Genomic DNA, 15665 nt, shown 5'->3' on the forward strand with positions numbered 1-15665 from the left:
ACTGTTTAAAGTAGAAGACATTTTAATTGAGAAATCCTGTTGGAATGCCAAGTTAAATTACGACCATCCGTATGCATATGGAAAAAGAGTGAATGTACAGAATTGGAATTTTGTCTATTTTGTAGAGATTCTGTACTATATCAGGTACAAGTCTCACTTCATGATTGAAATGCATGAAGCTGAAATTATAAAAATTGACAAAAACATGCCATTGAATAGTGAGCCATTATCCTAATTGAAATAGTGATTCATTCACTAAAATGTCCACCTGCAACTTTGTCAAACACATCTATTGCATTGTTTCTCCAGTGAGCTCAGTTTTCCAGACAGGGAGATTATTACTGCTTAAAGCTTGTCCTGATGATATTGGTGAACAGTAAAAATCCTTTGACGTGGATCCTCTGTGTGTGTTAAACATCAGACCTGGCCTGCCCAACCCTCTACCTGTAACTGGGAACCTTGACTGTCGGGATCATTGTAGAGGACCTTGAGAAAGCAAAACAAAAAGCCTCTGGAGTAGAAAAAGATGTAGCTGATTTCATGCAGTAAAACTTACACACTTTTCTTTAAAATGCATCCTTCGGAACATCAACTTGCTGATGATTCTAGAATCGCTGTAGTCTGCTGACAGCAGTTGTGGGAGTAGGTGCATGGCCTGGCTGGTGCAGGAGGGTCTCAGAGCGGAGCCACGCTGCTGACGCTGAAGGAGGGGCTAGAAACCTCATACTTGTGACTCGTGCAGATGACCTTGGCTGACCTCCAGAAGAGGAAACGTCAGTATCCAAGGCGGAAAAAGTGTATTAATTTCATGAGTGTTTGCCTTCACAATGACTAAAACCCTGAGTTTGTGGCACCTGCTCTCTCTGGAATGAGGAGTCTTCCCTTCCTTGCAGACAAGCTCTGGATGGGACCAGGAGCTGTGGTTGCTGGATTGAAGACGTTTCCTTCTTGGGGAGGTGGCCTTCGAGCCTGACTCGAAGGAAGCTGTGACTGGTGGGAAAGGGCCTTGGAGACAGTGTGTTACCAGAAGGGTCAGTGACTGAGAACCATCCTGTTCCCAGAGTTCCCATTGTGGTTTTAGAGTAAACCTGGGGAGAAGCAACAGCCAAAAGCCTCGAATATTCTGTGATGCTTACCACATTTGTTAGATTTGTTGCTGAGACTCTGAAATGAGAAGCCCGGGAGGTGCAGGTCTATCAGGCCGTGGGACGTGGGACAGCTGCTACTTCAGGGGTTGGAGTCCCCATGCCAGAGGCTCAGTCCTGCAGAGACTTTTGTATAGTGGGCAACTGCTACCTCCGGTTGATTGTGAGTCCTCCAGATGAATACCCATGAAAGGTACTGTGTCAGCAAAGAGAGTCAAACTCTGTGAAGCATTTAGAGATTGATTCTGAGCCAAATGAGTTACCATGACCCTTGATACAGCCCTCAGGAGATCCTAAGAACGTATTCCCGAGGTGATCGGGGCACAGTCTGGTTTTGTAGCTTTTAGGGAGACATGAGACAACAATCAAATAAATGTACGATGTACATTGGTTTGGTGTGGAAAGGTGGGACAACTGGAAGCAGGGATTTGCAGGTCATAGGTAGATTCAAAAATTTCCTGATTGACAGTTGGTCGAGAGAGTTGTAAGATAAGGGGTTGTGGAGATCAAGATTTGTCACGTGGAGGGAATCCTCCTGGTAGCTTCGGAGGATTGTAAATGTTTCCCATCAGACTAAGAGTCTAAGTTCTGTCTAATTCCAGAAGGGAGGTGGGGTGATGAGGCAAGTCCAACCCCCAACGATCATGGCCTGGACTAGTTTTTCAGATTAGCTTTGGAATGCCCTTGTCAAAAGCAGAGCTGTTCAGATGGCCAAGGGGGCTTCGAATTCTCATATTTTTACAACCAGAAAGTGATTGTGTTTTCTCTGTGGATGACAGCAAGTGTGGAAATGAATATTTTGTTAGCAGATTAATTTGGAAGTCAATGTGTTTTCAAGTATGTTAATTATTAAGTCATCAACAAACAGAGAAGGGCTTACTTCGAAACCAGCCTGAGAATCAAGAGACTCATCAAACAAAATGATGGACTTGGGAGAACTGATTCACGTGTTTACTGCCCCAAGTTTCAGGCATTATGAGAAGTCTGTGCTGATACATTGTGACTTGAGAACTTAAATCTTGATGGACTCTTAACAGTGAGGCTTTTTTTTTTCTTTTCTTTTTAAACGGTCAGTGTTTCTGTCTCCTGTGTTTTGTCTTCCAACCGCTGAACACTTTAGCTTTGTGTTCACGTGACCTTGTTCTCTGAACCACCCGCTTTGCGGCTTCTCCGACCTGCCCGCCTTGATCGCATCTTCCCCGCGGTGTGGGTTTATCCCGAGGACTAGAGCAGTCCGCTGTGTGGAGTGGAGGATCAGTGGACACTGGCTTTACCGACTCGTTTTCTATGTAGCTCCCAGTTTCTCAAAATACTAATTGTCTTGGATTCCCCGTGAAACTGGGAGTCAGGCCTTGGGCACAGTGCTGGGTGGCTGTGACTGGGCAAGAAGGAGAGATGAGAACAGAAGGGAAGGGTTCATCAGGGGAAGGAACCCCTCGCTGAATTCCTGTGTCTGTTTTAGGTTAAAGACGAATGTCCGGGTGGGTGGATGTCTCACTTGTTGTGGCTGGACCTCGCTGTGCGGAACCTTGAGCAGGGGTCCCAGTAGCTGCCTCCTGCCAGGCCAGGGCCACAGGGGTGGGCTTCTGCCTCTGGGGTGGGTTGTGAGGGCTCGTGCCAAGGTGCAAAGGGTCTGCACCGCTGCTGTGTGACCTGAGGGGCATGTGGGAAGCTGGTCTGTGCTCCTTACCTGGGAGAAGCTGAGCTCACCTCGGCCAGAGCCTCTGGGGAGGTAGGAAGGCAGAGGCCTGGAATTCCTGCTTTCCTCGGACAGCAAGGAAGCTCAGTGTTGCACCTGCTCTGAGATGCTCTCAGCAGCCATATACAGTTGATTTTAACAGGAGGGAAGGTGCCAATTAACTCGGCTCTGTGGGGAGCTTTGAGGAGTCCAGGCCCTGGGCCCCGGGCTTTTTAATATGTTCCTTCCTGAACAAAAAACAACAAAAGATCCCTGTGGCTGATGCCGACTGCGTGGGGTAGGACACGCTGAGCTTGCGTGGGGCTTGCCCCTGAGTTTCCTTGGTGCTCCTCCCAGACCCCACGGACACTAGCCATTCCAGGCCAAGGCTTGTCCTGGTTAGACCCTCGTTGGTGGGGTCTGTGGTCCTGGATCGAGGGCCCAAGCACTTCTTTCATTATTATAAATGATTCACCTGAGATGCACAGTTGCCCCCAAACATCTCATGAGCATGAGATACAGCCAGTGCCACTGCCCCAAGCTCATAATTCTAGTGGAAAGGAGACGTTTTACTTTTAATGTGCTCGTGTGACTCAGATGCAAATATTCAATTCCTGTTAAACTTTCAAGACCTTGAGAACCTCTGAGATTCCTTGGAAACCACTCGTTGGCCCCACGGCTAACTACTGTGGGGAGGCTGGGTTGGTCCGCAGGGTCTGGGATCCTGCTGTGTTCTCCAGGATTCCTTATGTTTCATCATTAGTCCCAGCTCTTCAGCAGGTGGAGCGGATTCACTCTGACATTTCCATTATTTTGTTCTTGTGTTGCCTCAGTTAACTTAGAATAATCAGTATTTACCAGAAATAATTGATGGCGAGATGATTCCCTGACATAGGCAGCGTGTAGAGATAAGCGTGTTACACAGTGTCTGATTTCCGAGATGTTGGTCCACACCTTCTCAGGAATACGCTTTCAGGGGTAGATTCCTGTGCAGGAGAAGCTGCTTTTCCCCGAGACACGGTGGCAGCCCCTGCACTGGCATGGCAGGGTGGCTGTGTGACTGGGCAGGGCTGGACATGCTCCTGCCCACCCCTGCACTGGGCGCCCACCTCTGCCCCCGCCCCACATCTGTGTCGAGGGTGCCTGCCTTTGTTCCCCCAGCTCGAGGTCATAGAATTGTACCTTCCTTGACACATTCCTACATAGAGATGATAGATGTGGGGGCTGAATCTCAATCTGACATGCATGTAGGTAAATTATTCATGTGAATGACTTGGGTCCTCCACGTTCAGGGTCAAGAGGCACAAGGTGGGTTTGGAGACAGCTGCCTGGCCTCAGGAAGTTTCTCTCAGAGCCGGTTTCTTTCTCTAGCTAAGTAAATGATGCCTACCTCACCGGGCTTTGACACACGCTCAGTACTCAGATGCTGTCTGGTCTTTATTATAGTTAGTATTTGGGAAACAGCGTGGCTGGTAAGAATATGCGTTATATTTACAATTTATAGAATGTCATACAAGGCAAGCGTGAAACTGGGAAACTACCCTAATCTGAAGATGCTGGTGTTTACTCTTCTCCTTAAGCATTTTGTTGTAATTCTGGCGTGTGTCAGCCAAGTCATATGACGGCACCACGTGCGTGATGCTAGCTCAGTTACATTGGAAGGGGGAGCCTGAGGCTGCCAGGGAGCATCCTTCCTGCCTCCAGCCCTTGGTGGTTTCTCTCTCTCCTTCCCTCTGTCCCTCCCTATGCCCCACTCCTCCTTACCACTCCTGTTCCCCTCCCTACCTCCGTCACTTACTGTACAACAGAGGCCCAGACTTTGTCAAATCCCAGCTGGGCCAATTTAACGCTTGGCTGGGAAATCAGAGGGAAAGGGGCCCAGTTACTACAAAAATAAAGACTTGAAATAGAATGTGAGCTACTTTTGCATCTTGCTTTTTATTTTAATCTGAATATAAAAGGCAAGTGTCAAAACAAAATCAGTGCTAACTATTCCACACATCTCTGAGTCTGCCTTGTCAGGGCTCTGTGGGTTCCCACACCCTGGCCTGGCCTTCTCCATGAGCGTCTGAATATGCCGTGGCTGCGAAAGGAGCATTCAGTTACGGTCCTTTGAATGTTTCAGAGTCATGTTTATTAAAAATCTTCACATTTACCCACAGCCAAGTCTTGATTTAATAACAGGTACTGCAGGTCTCTGGGTGGGGCTCAGCCTCTGTTTTAGAAGCAGCCACACCATCCGAGGGGCAGGCCCGTGTGGGCTGGCAGGCGGCCTGGTCCCTGGAGCACAGGGTGGACCTGACCTAGTCCTGGTAGTGGGAGGCCTTGCAGTTCTAGAGTGTAGTGATGCAACCTGTGGCATAAATAAAAAGCTGTGTGCTGTGTTTGATCATGCAGATGTAAAAAGGTGAGGGAGATGGCTGAAAACCGGGCTCCCAAAGACAGCCCTTCATGTCTGGTGCTTTCACGTGTGTATGCACACCTGTTTGGCGCGTGTACACCTTCACACATGCACCTGTTTCATGCGTGTATACCTGTTCCTGTTCGCATGCACCTGTTTTGTGTGTGCGCCTGTTTCACGTGTGTATGTGCCTGCGCGTTCACCCTGTATTGCGTCATACGTTGTATTTTACAGATTGCTTTTTTTCAATGTGTATTGTGAGCTTGTAACGACTTTGTGAAGAAAAGAAGGGGCCCTGGCAGCCTTTGGCTCTGAGAAACGTGATGTCACGGGAACAGATGAGACAGCCCGGGTGAGGCCGTCAGAGGCCATCGTGGCCTGGGAGCCCATGTGCATCCACTGTCTGTCGCTGTCTGACAAGTGACCCCAAAACCTAGGGGCTTAAGGCAACATACACGTACGACTGTACAGCTTCTTCAGGTTGCAAATTCAGGGCAGCCCTGCTGAGCAGCTCTGGCCCAGTCCCCCTGGTCACCGGGAAGTTGCTGTCCAGAGTGCGGCCATATATAGGCTCAGCTGGGCTGGATGTTCTGCTCTAGGATACTATACTGATGTGTCTGCGGACAGAGGACTGGTCCTCCACACCTGGCCCCTCCCTGGGGCTGCCAAGTGCATTCCTGCCCAGGGCCGCTCCTTTCCCCAGAGACATAGGAGTGTTGGTCTTATGCCCAGCGTCAAGGTGGCCGGATCAGAAGAAAAGACTTGTTTCCCCTACTCAGCGGCTACTCCTGCAGGGCTGGGTGACAGTGGAGGTCACGCAGGAAGGTGTTCGCTGAAGACCGTGCTCTATGACTTGACGGGTGTTCCTCCCAGGAGGGTGAAATGGAGACTGGACGCTGGGAGTGGCGTCCTGCACGACCCCGCATGTAGTGGGCTCACAGCAGAGCTAAGTCCTTCCTTTACAGATACTTTTCAGAATTTACCCGCCTTTATATTCTCTGATTAACGTGTCTGAGGAGGGTGCCAGGAGTCTGCCACCTGCCAGGCCAGGAGGTTCCCTGCATGTGGCTGGTCCCCTGACGCCCTGAGAAACGTGGCTCGATAGGATCACCTGAGTTTCCTAAATGAGTCACCTGCCTTCTCTTCTCTTTGCTTTCATACCTCCCCCAGGATAGGCCAGTCCTGTTAGCCGCAGCGATACATGCATGCTGGGGTTACAAGGAAATTGGGGTTGTGTCTGGTACCCCAGGGAGATTCGGTGACTGAGGATGTTGTCATAGCAGCCAACATGACCTTATTTTTTTCACTTTTAATGAAGTTCAGTTACTAGGTTTTCAGATGCACAATGATGTCCTTGTGAAAAATTGGCCATCAAGGAAGCAAACAAGTGTGGGAAAATGATCCTGCCCTTAAACCTAAAAAATGATAAAACAGCAAAGAGCCCCCAAAAGCCCATGAACCTCCTCATGAGGCAGTGAGGAGACACCTCAGTAATGGCTTAAAAAAATTAGATAAAACTGAAGAAAAGGTAAACTAAATTTTGAGTCTCCTGTGAGGAAAGAGATTGTGGTTTACATTTTGTAGGCATGCATTTTTATACTTATTTATTTTTCTTCTTTGGATTTAGAATTAGTTGCAATAAATGTGATTTTTTTTTAATTTAAAAAATTGGGGTACATGAAGTCTAATCCCTTTGTGGTATTTCTGTGCCATGAGACTCCACATACAAAATGAAGCCCAGACTGTCTATCTCTAACGAACAAGAGAGAAGTGGTCATCTGCTGCAGGCTGGTCTGGTCTCCAGGCATCTGACCATCCTCCCAGTCTTGGGCACACTTTCATCACTGGTGCTTCCTGCCAGGCTGTGACTCTACCCAGGTTTCAGGAGCACCTGAAACAGTTTTTCTGGGGGCTCCTACTTTGTGCTGGCTCCTGGAAGCACAGGCTTTTGATGAAGGACTCCCTACTGCCAGGTAAATTGGTGATTGCCCACCAAGCTGTAATTCTCGTATGGGGTGCAGAGAGTCCGGGCGTGGTGTCCTGGACCTGGAGCCAGCTCTAGGACTGCACAGCGGCCTTGCCTCTGCCCCTCATCTGGGAACAGGGCGGTGGGGAGGAGAAGGGAACCAGGGTCTTGCCCCTTCTGCATCTCGAGAACACGGGAACACATCGTCCCATTGCCTCGCACCATTCACAGTCGAAGCTTGTGTGAAGTATTAAGGTTATTTTATAACCTCCCCTGACAATGATGTATTTTATATAAGCAGCACATAAAGTGGTAATTTAATACCCTATCAAGCAAGATTTCAATAATGAGGAGCAGATATCACTCTAGAAAAGTTACTTTATCCAGAAAACATTTATCTACTGCAGGTGGAAATGAATCATGGCTTCCTCCTCGGCGGCTCCTGATGAACCTGTGAGATTCTGTCCTGTTCGCCACTGTTATAAGCTACATCTTTCATTCTATGATATTAGTTACAAGCTCTACCTTTCCTTCTATGATGTGTATTTCTTGCCTGTTCACCACTGTTACAGTTACAAGCTCTACCTTTTCTTCTGCAATGTGTATTTCTTGCCTGTTCACCACTGTTAGTTACAAGCTATGCCTTTTCTTCTGTGATGTATATTTCTTGAAGGCATGGACTAAATCCTAATTCCACAGTATTCGATGCCCATACTCAAGAGATAAATGTTTGAATGAATGGATTAATAGAAAATAGAAGTGGTGACTTCACTTTTAATTCACTATGCCAAACTTTGTTTACACGCAAAATGTTATGGTCCTTTGGATAAACTGGGCTTCTGCGCAGGGTGGTGAGAGATTGTGGGAGTGCAGCAAATGGCTCTGTGGCTCCAGGCTCACGAAGGGTTTGAGGGACTTGGTGGCAGAACCTGTGTTGAAAATTCAGTTCTCTAAATCCATTCGAGTGATCTGGCCAGCACACACGGCCCTGCTTCCCAGCTGATTTCTGCACAGAGGCTTCTCCTGAACACCCCAGGTGAATGTGGGTTCAGTCAGCACTGCTGGGCTTCCACAGCAAGCCAGGTGCTGCAGGGATGAGGGAGAAGAGGGGCAGGACCCAGATCTTCCTGGGCCCCAGCGCCCATGTGGGGACGCTGCCTGGCCTGGCTCTTCTTGGGGAGGTCAGGGAAATGATGGCATGGAGGGTCTGTTGGTAGGAGCCGCTTGCTCAAACATGGATCCCAGGTCTGTGTGTGGGAGACAAAATAGAAATTTATGTGGATATCATCAGTAACATAGCAGATATGAGCTTCTTCCCTAGGGTGGCTGAGCCTCTCGCTCATCTGCTGAGCAAAGGCCTGGCCTGTGGAAACCTCTCCACAGTGAGGTTTTCTGAAGCTCTGTCCACCCCATGGAGATGGCCGGAGCCAGGGCAGACATGGGGTGTTTGCCACTTTTTTTTTTTTTTTTTTTTTTTGAGACGGAGTCTCGCTCTGTCATCCAGGCTGGAGTGCAGTGGTGTGATCTCAACTCACTACAAGCTCCGCCTCCCGGGTTCACGCCATTCTCCTGCCTCAGCCTCCCGAGTAGCTGGGACCACAGGCGCTGAGTGCAGGCCTGAAACCTGAAGCCTGGACCCCTTCCACAGCCTCTGTGGCACTTGTGGTGGTATGCGGGACGTGGCCATTGGAACTCCAAGCCCTACCCTGACATGCCCGCCCGTTGGGGCATGTCAGGCACCTGCTGTGTGCCAAACTCCCTGGTGGGGTGGGCGGTAGCAAGGGCTGTGGGGTAGAGGGGCTATAGTTCGTGAATGATGAGAAGCATCAGGGAAGCAGTGACAGCAGAGCTGAGACCTGCAAGGAGGGACTGGCTGTGGGTGTTGGGGCTCAGGGATCTGCCTCTAACAGAGCCACAGTGGCCAGTGAGGGCAGAACGGGGGACCGAGGCCTGGGGAAGCCGTGTGCATGGTTTGCATCAGGTGTGCAGGTCTGCCGGGCTGTGCTGCCTTTTCTCAGTCCAGGCTGGGCCTGGGGTTCCAGAGGGAACAGAGGGTCCTTTCATCTCCCTCTTCTTGCTTCCCTGTTGCTTCCTGGTCAAGGGATGCTTGTTTATTGCAACTCTGGCAGTTATTCTAGAAGAATATTAAGAGGAGTTTCACAAAATTGTAGGGGGAGAGGGACTAGGGATTCTTTTTTTTTTTTCCTCCCCCTGATTTTACGGGGAGGCTTCTGTTGTCCCTCAGTGTGGAGGCAGAGTGCAGATGCTCTGCAGTTATCTGTCCAGGAAGAGGAGAGCTTCTGGGAAGTCACAGATCTGATCGTTGCAATAGCACTGACATTTTAAGTGGGAGAATGCTGATGCCTACAATAATCAGAGTAAAACTTTGGTAGCTTCAATATAAAGATGCCAAGATTATCTTAGAGCCACTTCATCCATAGATCCTTCTGCAGTGCGGAGTGTGACGTCTCTACCAGCCTCTGGTCAGTGGCCACCTGTGGGTAACTGAATGCTTGAAGTGTAAATGAGAAACTGAACTTCTAATTTTATTTAATTTTAGTCAAATTTAAATAGCTATATGGGCTGGGCACCGTGGCTTATGCCTGTATTCCCAGCAGTTTGGGAGGTCAAGGTGGGTGGATCACGTGAGGTCAGGTGTTCGAGATCAGCCTGGCCAACAGGGTGAAATTATGTCTCTACTAAAAATATAAAAAATTATCCGGGCGTGGTGACAGTCACCTGTAATCCCAGCTACTCGGGAGGCCAAGGCAGGAGAATCACTTGAACTCGAGAGGCAGAGGTTGCAGTGAGCCGTGATTGTGCCACTGCACTCCAGCCTGGGTGACAGAGGGAGACTCTGTCTTAAGAAAAAAAAAAAAGATTAAAAAAAAAAACCCTACATGCCCCTAGCTGCTTCTGTGGAGACGGCATGGTTCCAGAAGGTACACTATGTGTTGAGGACTCTGCAGTGTCAGGCTGGAGACAGTCTCCCTTCCTAGCAGCGTGGGCCCCTGGGCTGTTCTTCTGCCAGAAGGGATGGTGGCAACTGTGAGAGGTATCTGTGGACTCACATCTGTGTGGATTAGTGACTTGTGTTACTCAGATACTTAATTTTGTGGGTAAATGAATACCTCGACTTGCTGCAACTTCAGGATGAGATTCGGGAGTAGGGAGTGAAAAGGGACGAGGGGACCCAGGGCTTGTCCTGCCGCCCCCAGGACCTGCTCAGGGCGCCTTCCCGTCTGAAGCTTTAGCACCTGGTCAGGGCACCCTCCCCTCTGAAGCCCCCAGCACCTGGTTGCGGCACCCCTCGCCTCTGAAGCCCCAGCACCTGGTCGGGGCGCCCCTCCCTTCTGAATCCCCCAGGACCTGGTCGGGGGAGCCCTCCCTTCTGAAGGCCCCCAGCACCTGGTCAAGGGCGCCCTCCCGTCTGAAGGCCCCCAGCACCTGGTCGGGCGCCTTTCCCTTCTGACGCCCCCAGCACCTGGTCGGGGCATCCCTCCCCTCTGAAGCCCACAGACTCTCCTGGCCTGTGGTGCTGCTTCTCCAAATGCTGCCCTTGGCTGTTTCCGAGGAGTCACCGGCACCCGAGCAGGCTGCATGTGTCACTTCTTCACGGATCTGGGGTGTCGGTGAAGCTCATTTGTCTCGTCTTCCTCCTCATGTGCGGTATCTCACCTGTTGTCTGTCCGAGTTTGTGTGTGTGCGTGTTGTGCGTTCTCAGGCTGTACTCAGTGCTTAGGTGACAAGAATGTCTTAGAGCAATGGACTGTCTGCTCCAAAGGACGCTGTGTGTGAATCGAGACACGGTTTACTTGTGGGGTTTAAATTTCCTGGGTGTTGGAGGCAATTAAGGGGAAACAAGGTCGAAAAGAGTCCCTGGGGATGAGGAAGGCAATATTGAAAAAAATAAGTTTATAAACACTTAGCAGTTGATTTAATTTGAAGGTGAATTTTGCATTTTGGGGACTCCTAAAGCTCCTGTTTGTTGGGATTCCTTGAGGAGCTTTTTTTGTTTTCTGTCAAGTAGAAAGTAAAGTGGATCGGTTTTGCCTTTAATACTGACTGACTAGAATCTAATTCCCTTTTCCCCCCATTCACTTTAGGGTGGGGATTTTACTAGAAGAGCTGTAGGATCTCTTTATTTCTGATCTTAAATGAATTTTTTCTTTACTTACTTTTTTTTTTTTTTTTTTTTTGGTGAGCTGCTATTTTTCCTTCAATGCACTGTTCTTTGGTTTGGGAAATGTGCTATATTTGTACCGTGCTTTAAATGTACACAATGGTTCTAAATTGCTACTTTTCTTTAAAGTTAGATATAACATCTTAATTAAAATGTCATCCATAAATCAGGCACAGTCTGAGGCCTGGAGACCCCTCTTGTCACTTCCAGCCATGTCTCCTTCCCTGGCAACGTTGCTTCTGGCCACGTCTCCTCCCCCCACCACGCCGGGTCATTCCCCCACAACGTCACCTCTGGCCACATCACCTCCCTCCCGGCCACATCACCTCTGGCCTCAGTGCCTGCCTCACTCCCTTCTGGTGACCTCCGTGGCTCCTGCTGACTGCCCTCCCGAGGGTCTGTTTGAGGCTCCTTCCCCGTTTTCTGTTCCTGAGTGGATCTGGGACCTGGATGTTTCACAGGATGCAAGTTTCTTCCCTTCCAGCCGTGGGTCTCTGGGCGACAACTCCATAGAGGGCACTAAGCTCTCCTGACCCACCTGGGGGCCCTGAGCCCTGACCACCAGGGCTTTTCTGCAGGGTGTGGGACAGACTCAAGCGTGAATTGGACTAAAAAGGTGCTTCCAGGAATCCTTGTTTTAAGTGCACTGGAGCAGAGATGGGGAGAGGGGACCTCCTGGTTTGCTCAGAGTTTGGTCCCGATCACAGCCAATGAGGCAACATAAGCATCTCCTAAATGAAGCATTCCACACACTGATTTTACACATGACAGTCGTGATGGCTGGAAAAGGCTTCACACAATGAGTGAGTTTGAACTGCATTTGAAGGAAGGACAGGTCCCTGCAGGTGGAAATTAAAGATAAGGGTGACCCAAGCCATCAGCAGCCGCGGGGGTGGGGTGGGGCAGACTCCCCATGGATGGTGGGCATGGCTGAAATGCAGGAGAGGGCAGGGGTCCGAAGGAACAGCAAGACGGCATTAAAATTCCCCTGCAGAGAGGGGACGTGACTGAGATATTATCACATGTATACAACTGAGAGATGATCTGAGGATGATTTCTGGGAGCCTGTGGGAAGAGCATGTGGTCACCATCAGTTCTCAGGATCTCTTTATGAAGTGACAACAGTCATGCTTCTGCCTATCTTGTGAGCTGTGAAGATCAAATCGGGTAATCTTCAGTGAGCCTTGTAAATGCTAAAGCTTATGACAGACTGTTTCAGCCCCCTTGTCTCCACCCTCCTTTCCTCCTTGGTAACGTGAACCCTGCTGGGTACCTCACTATCTGCCTGGCTTCTTCCTCCGTAACGTGAGCCCTGAGTACTTGCTGGTTACCTTGCTGTCCACCTTCCTTCCTCAGCAACATGAGCCCTGAAGTATTTGCTGGGTACCTCGCTGCCTGCCATACAGCTGGCTGTAGCGTTGTCAAACGCACTTGGCGGGCACATAAGCAGAAGTGCTCGCCGGGCCTTGAGAGGGCTTTCTGACATGTGGGTGCCTGCTTTTTCCTGTTAGGCTGGAGCTGCAGGAGCCCTCCTAGACCAGACAGAGGACCAAGGCTGTGGCCTCAGGGTGGGGGCTGGGGGATCTCTCTGGGTTTATTGTGTGGGTGAGAGCAAACTTCAGTCCCGCTGCGGCACCAGGGTTCAGAGTTCCTTCTGGAATGTTCTGAGCGAGAAACAGGAAGTGTGCACAGGTGCGTCTTCTGTGGATTTTATGGTTATCTTGGGAGAGCACCGGTGCCTCTGAGCGATGAACCTGCAGAACCACTTCTTCCACTAACGGCCGCCTTTATATAAAGAATGACTTATAAATGATGCCACTTCAGATGGAGGTATTTGCAGGTGTGTCCTGAAAAATGAACAAAATGACTCATCTCAAGGAAAATACCTTACATTATTCCCAGTGATAGACATTTGAGCTTTCCAGTGAGTATTAAAATATGAAAATCTTGTGTCTACCACTTTCTCATGTGATCAATGGTGATATTGATTTTTTTTTTTTTTTGACGTATAACGAAATGTGGAAGCTGCTCATAACTCTGAACCAGTGTTTTCTAACCAATGTGTGATTACAAAATCATGTGCTGGTAAAAGCCATTCAAATGCAGGACGGACCAGTGGACTTAGAAGGAATTGGGGCAGAAAGGCCGGTCGACCAGAGTGCAGACTCCGAGTTGCAGACAGCCTGTATGGAAGTGCCGCTTGTTATATTTGGCAGCAGAGAATACCTAAAACTATCTGAAAACACAATGAAAATACTTCTTCCTAATTGTATATCAACATGGGTTGGACTTTCTTCATAAACTTCAGCTACGACTCTGTAGCCCACTGAACGCAGATGCAGGCATAAGAACCCTGCTGTCTGAGGTGCAGAGATGTTAGGTATTTTCACAGCAGCACAACCTGTTGCCACGCTGCAGCTTATTTTGGAAAATGGTTTCTTCTTTAAGACTGTGTTAAGAGGTAATGACTTTATCATTGTGAAATGAACTAAATTGTTAGTTGTTTTTTTTTTTTGAGACGGAGTCTTGCTCTGCCGCCCAGGCTGGAGTGCAGTGGTGTGACATCAGCTCACTTCAATCTCTGCCTCCTGAGTTCAGCTACTACTGAGCCTCCCTAGTAGCTGGGGCTACAGGTGTCCGCCACCAAGCCCGGCTAATTTTTGTATTTTAGTAGAGACGGGGTTTCACCATGTTGGCTAGGCCGGTCTTGTACTACTGACCTCAAGTGATCCACCTGCCTCTGCCTCCCAAAGTGCTGGGATTACAGGCATGAGCTACCACTCCCGGTCTCATGAGAAAGCTTTTTTGTGATCTTTAATAAAGTGCAAAGTGTTCCTGAGACCCAAAAGTTTGAAAACCACTGGCTTAAAGTGACAAAATTGTCCACGATTCTTAAGTGTATCTTCTAATCTGTTGATTAGAGAAAGGACGTAAGGGTTGCTTTACTTTTTTCCTTTCACAACTCAATGGTGCTGGGACAACTGGGGTATCCACATGGAAAAGGATGGACTAGACCCTTCCTCACCCTACACACAAAGCTCAAAATGGATCCAGCATAAGGAGCCGACTGTGAGACCCATTCTGTCAGTCTGCTGGGTACCATAACGGACACCACAGACCGTGCGGCTTAAACAATGGCATCTTGTTTCCTTTGTTCTGGAGGCTGAAGCCTGGGGTCAAGGTGCGGGCAGGGTTGGATTCTCTGGGGCCCCACCCCATGCTGTGTAGATGGCGTCTTCTGTGTGTCCTCACAGATTTCTCTTATGTGCATGCAACACTGAGGACTGTGTGTCTAAATTATCTTGTAGGAACACCAGTCATACTGGATCAGGGCCTACTCTTATGGTACATAAATTGCCAAGTTAAAGGTGCTGTATCTAAATACAGTGACATTTTGAGTTTCTGGGGTTGTGACTTTAACATGGGAATCTTGGAGGGGGGAGAGTTCAGCCCCTGACACCTTTAGGGGAGAATCCTGGTGAAACTGTTACATTGCATTAGGCAATGTTCCCTTAGATGAGACGTCTAAAGCATAACAAGCAGCTGACGGGAAAAAGACGATATCAAAATTAAAAATGTTCATTTCAGAGGATACTATTAAAGTAAAAAGACAACCCACAGAACAGGAAACATTATCCCGATAAGGGCCTGATGTCAAGAATACATTTAAAAACTCTGAATAAAAATCCAATTAAAAAATGGACAAAGGATTTGAATAGACATTCTCCAAAGAAAGACATATAAATGCCTTAAAAAGCACATGAGATGTTTAACAGAATTCGTCACCTTACAAATGGAAATAAAAACCACCGTGAGTTACCACTTCACAACCACCAGGATGGGTAAAACCTCATTATTGGACAGCAATGTGTTGGTGAATTTGGAAAACTGAAATCTTGATATATTGCTAGTGGGAGGGGAAGTAAAATGGTACAGTTGCTTTGGAAAAGTCTGGCAGTTCCTCAGAAAACTTAAGCATAAAATCACTGTACGACCCGGCAATTTCACTCCTAGACATATGCCCAAGAAAACTGAAAACATTTTTACAAAAAAAATCCTATGCAAGAATCTTTGTAGCAACATTATTCGTAATAGCAGAAACAGCCAGGTGTCTGTCAACAGATGAATGGATGAAGAAAATATGTACACAATGGAATATCACTCAGCCATAAAAAGGAACAAAAGAACATGTGCTCCAACCCCAATGAGCCTTGGACGTGAAAGATGCCAGCACCAAAGGCCATGCCAAAGGTCATGCACTGTGAGATTCCACTCACCTTGGACGTGAAAGA

Source organism: Macaca fascicularis, chromosome 10 (assembly GCF_037993035.2).
Source record: "Macaca fascicularis isolate 582-1 chromosome 10, T2T-MFA8v1.1".
NCBI lineage: Eukaryota > Metazoa > Chordata > Mammalia > Primates > Cercopithecidae > Macaca > Macaca fascicularis.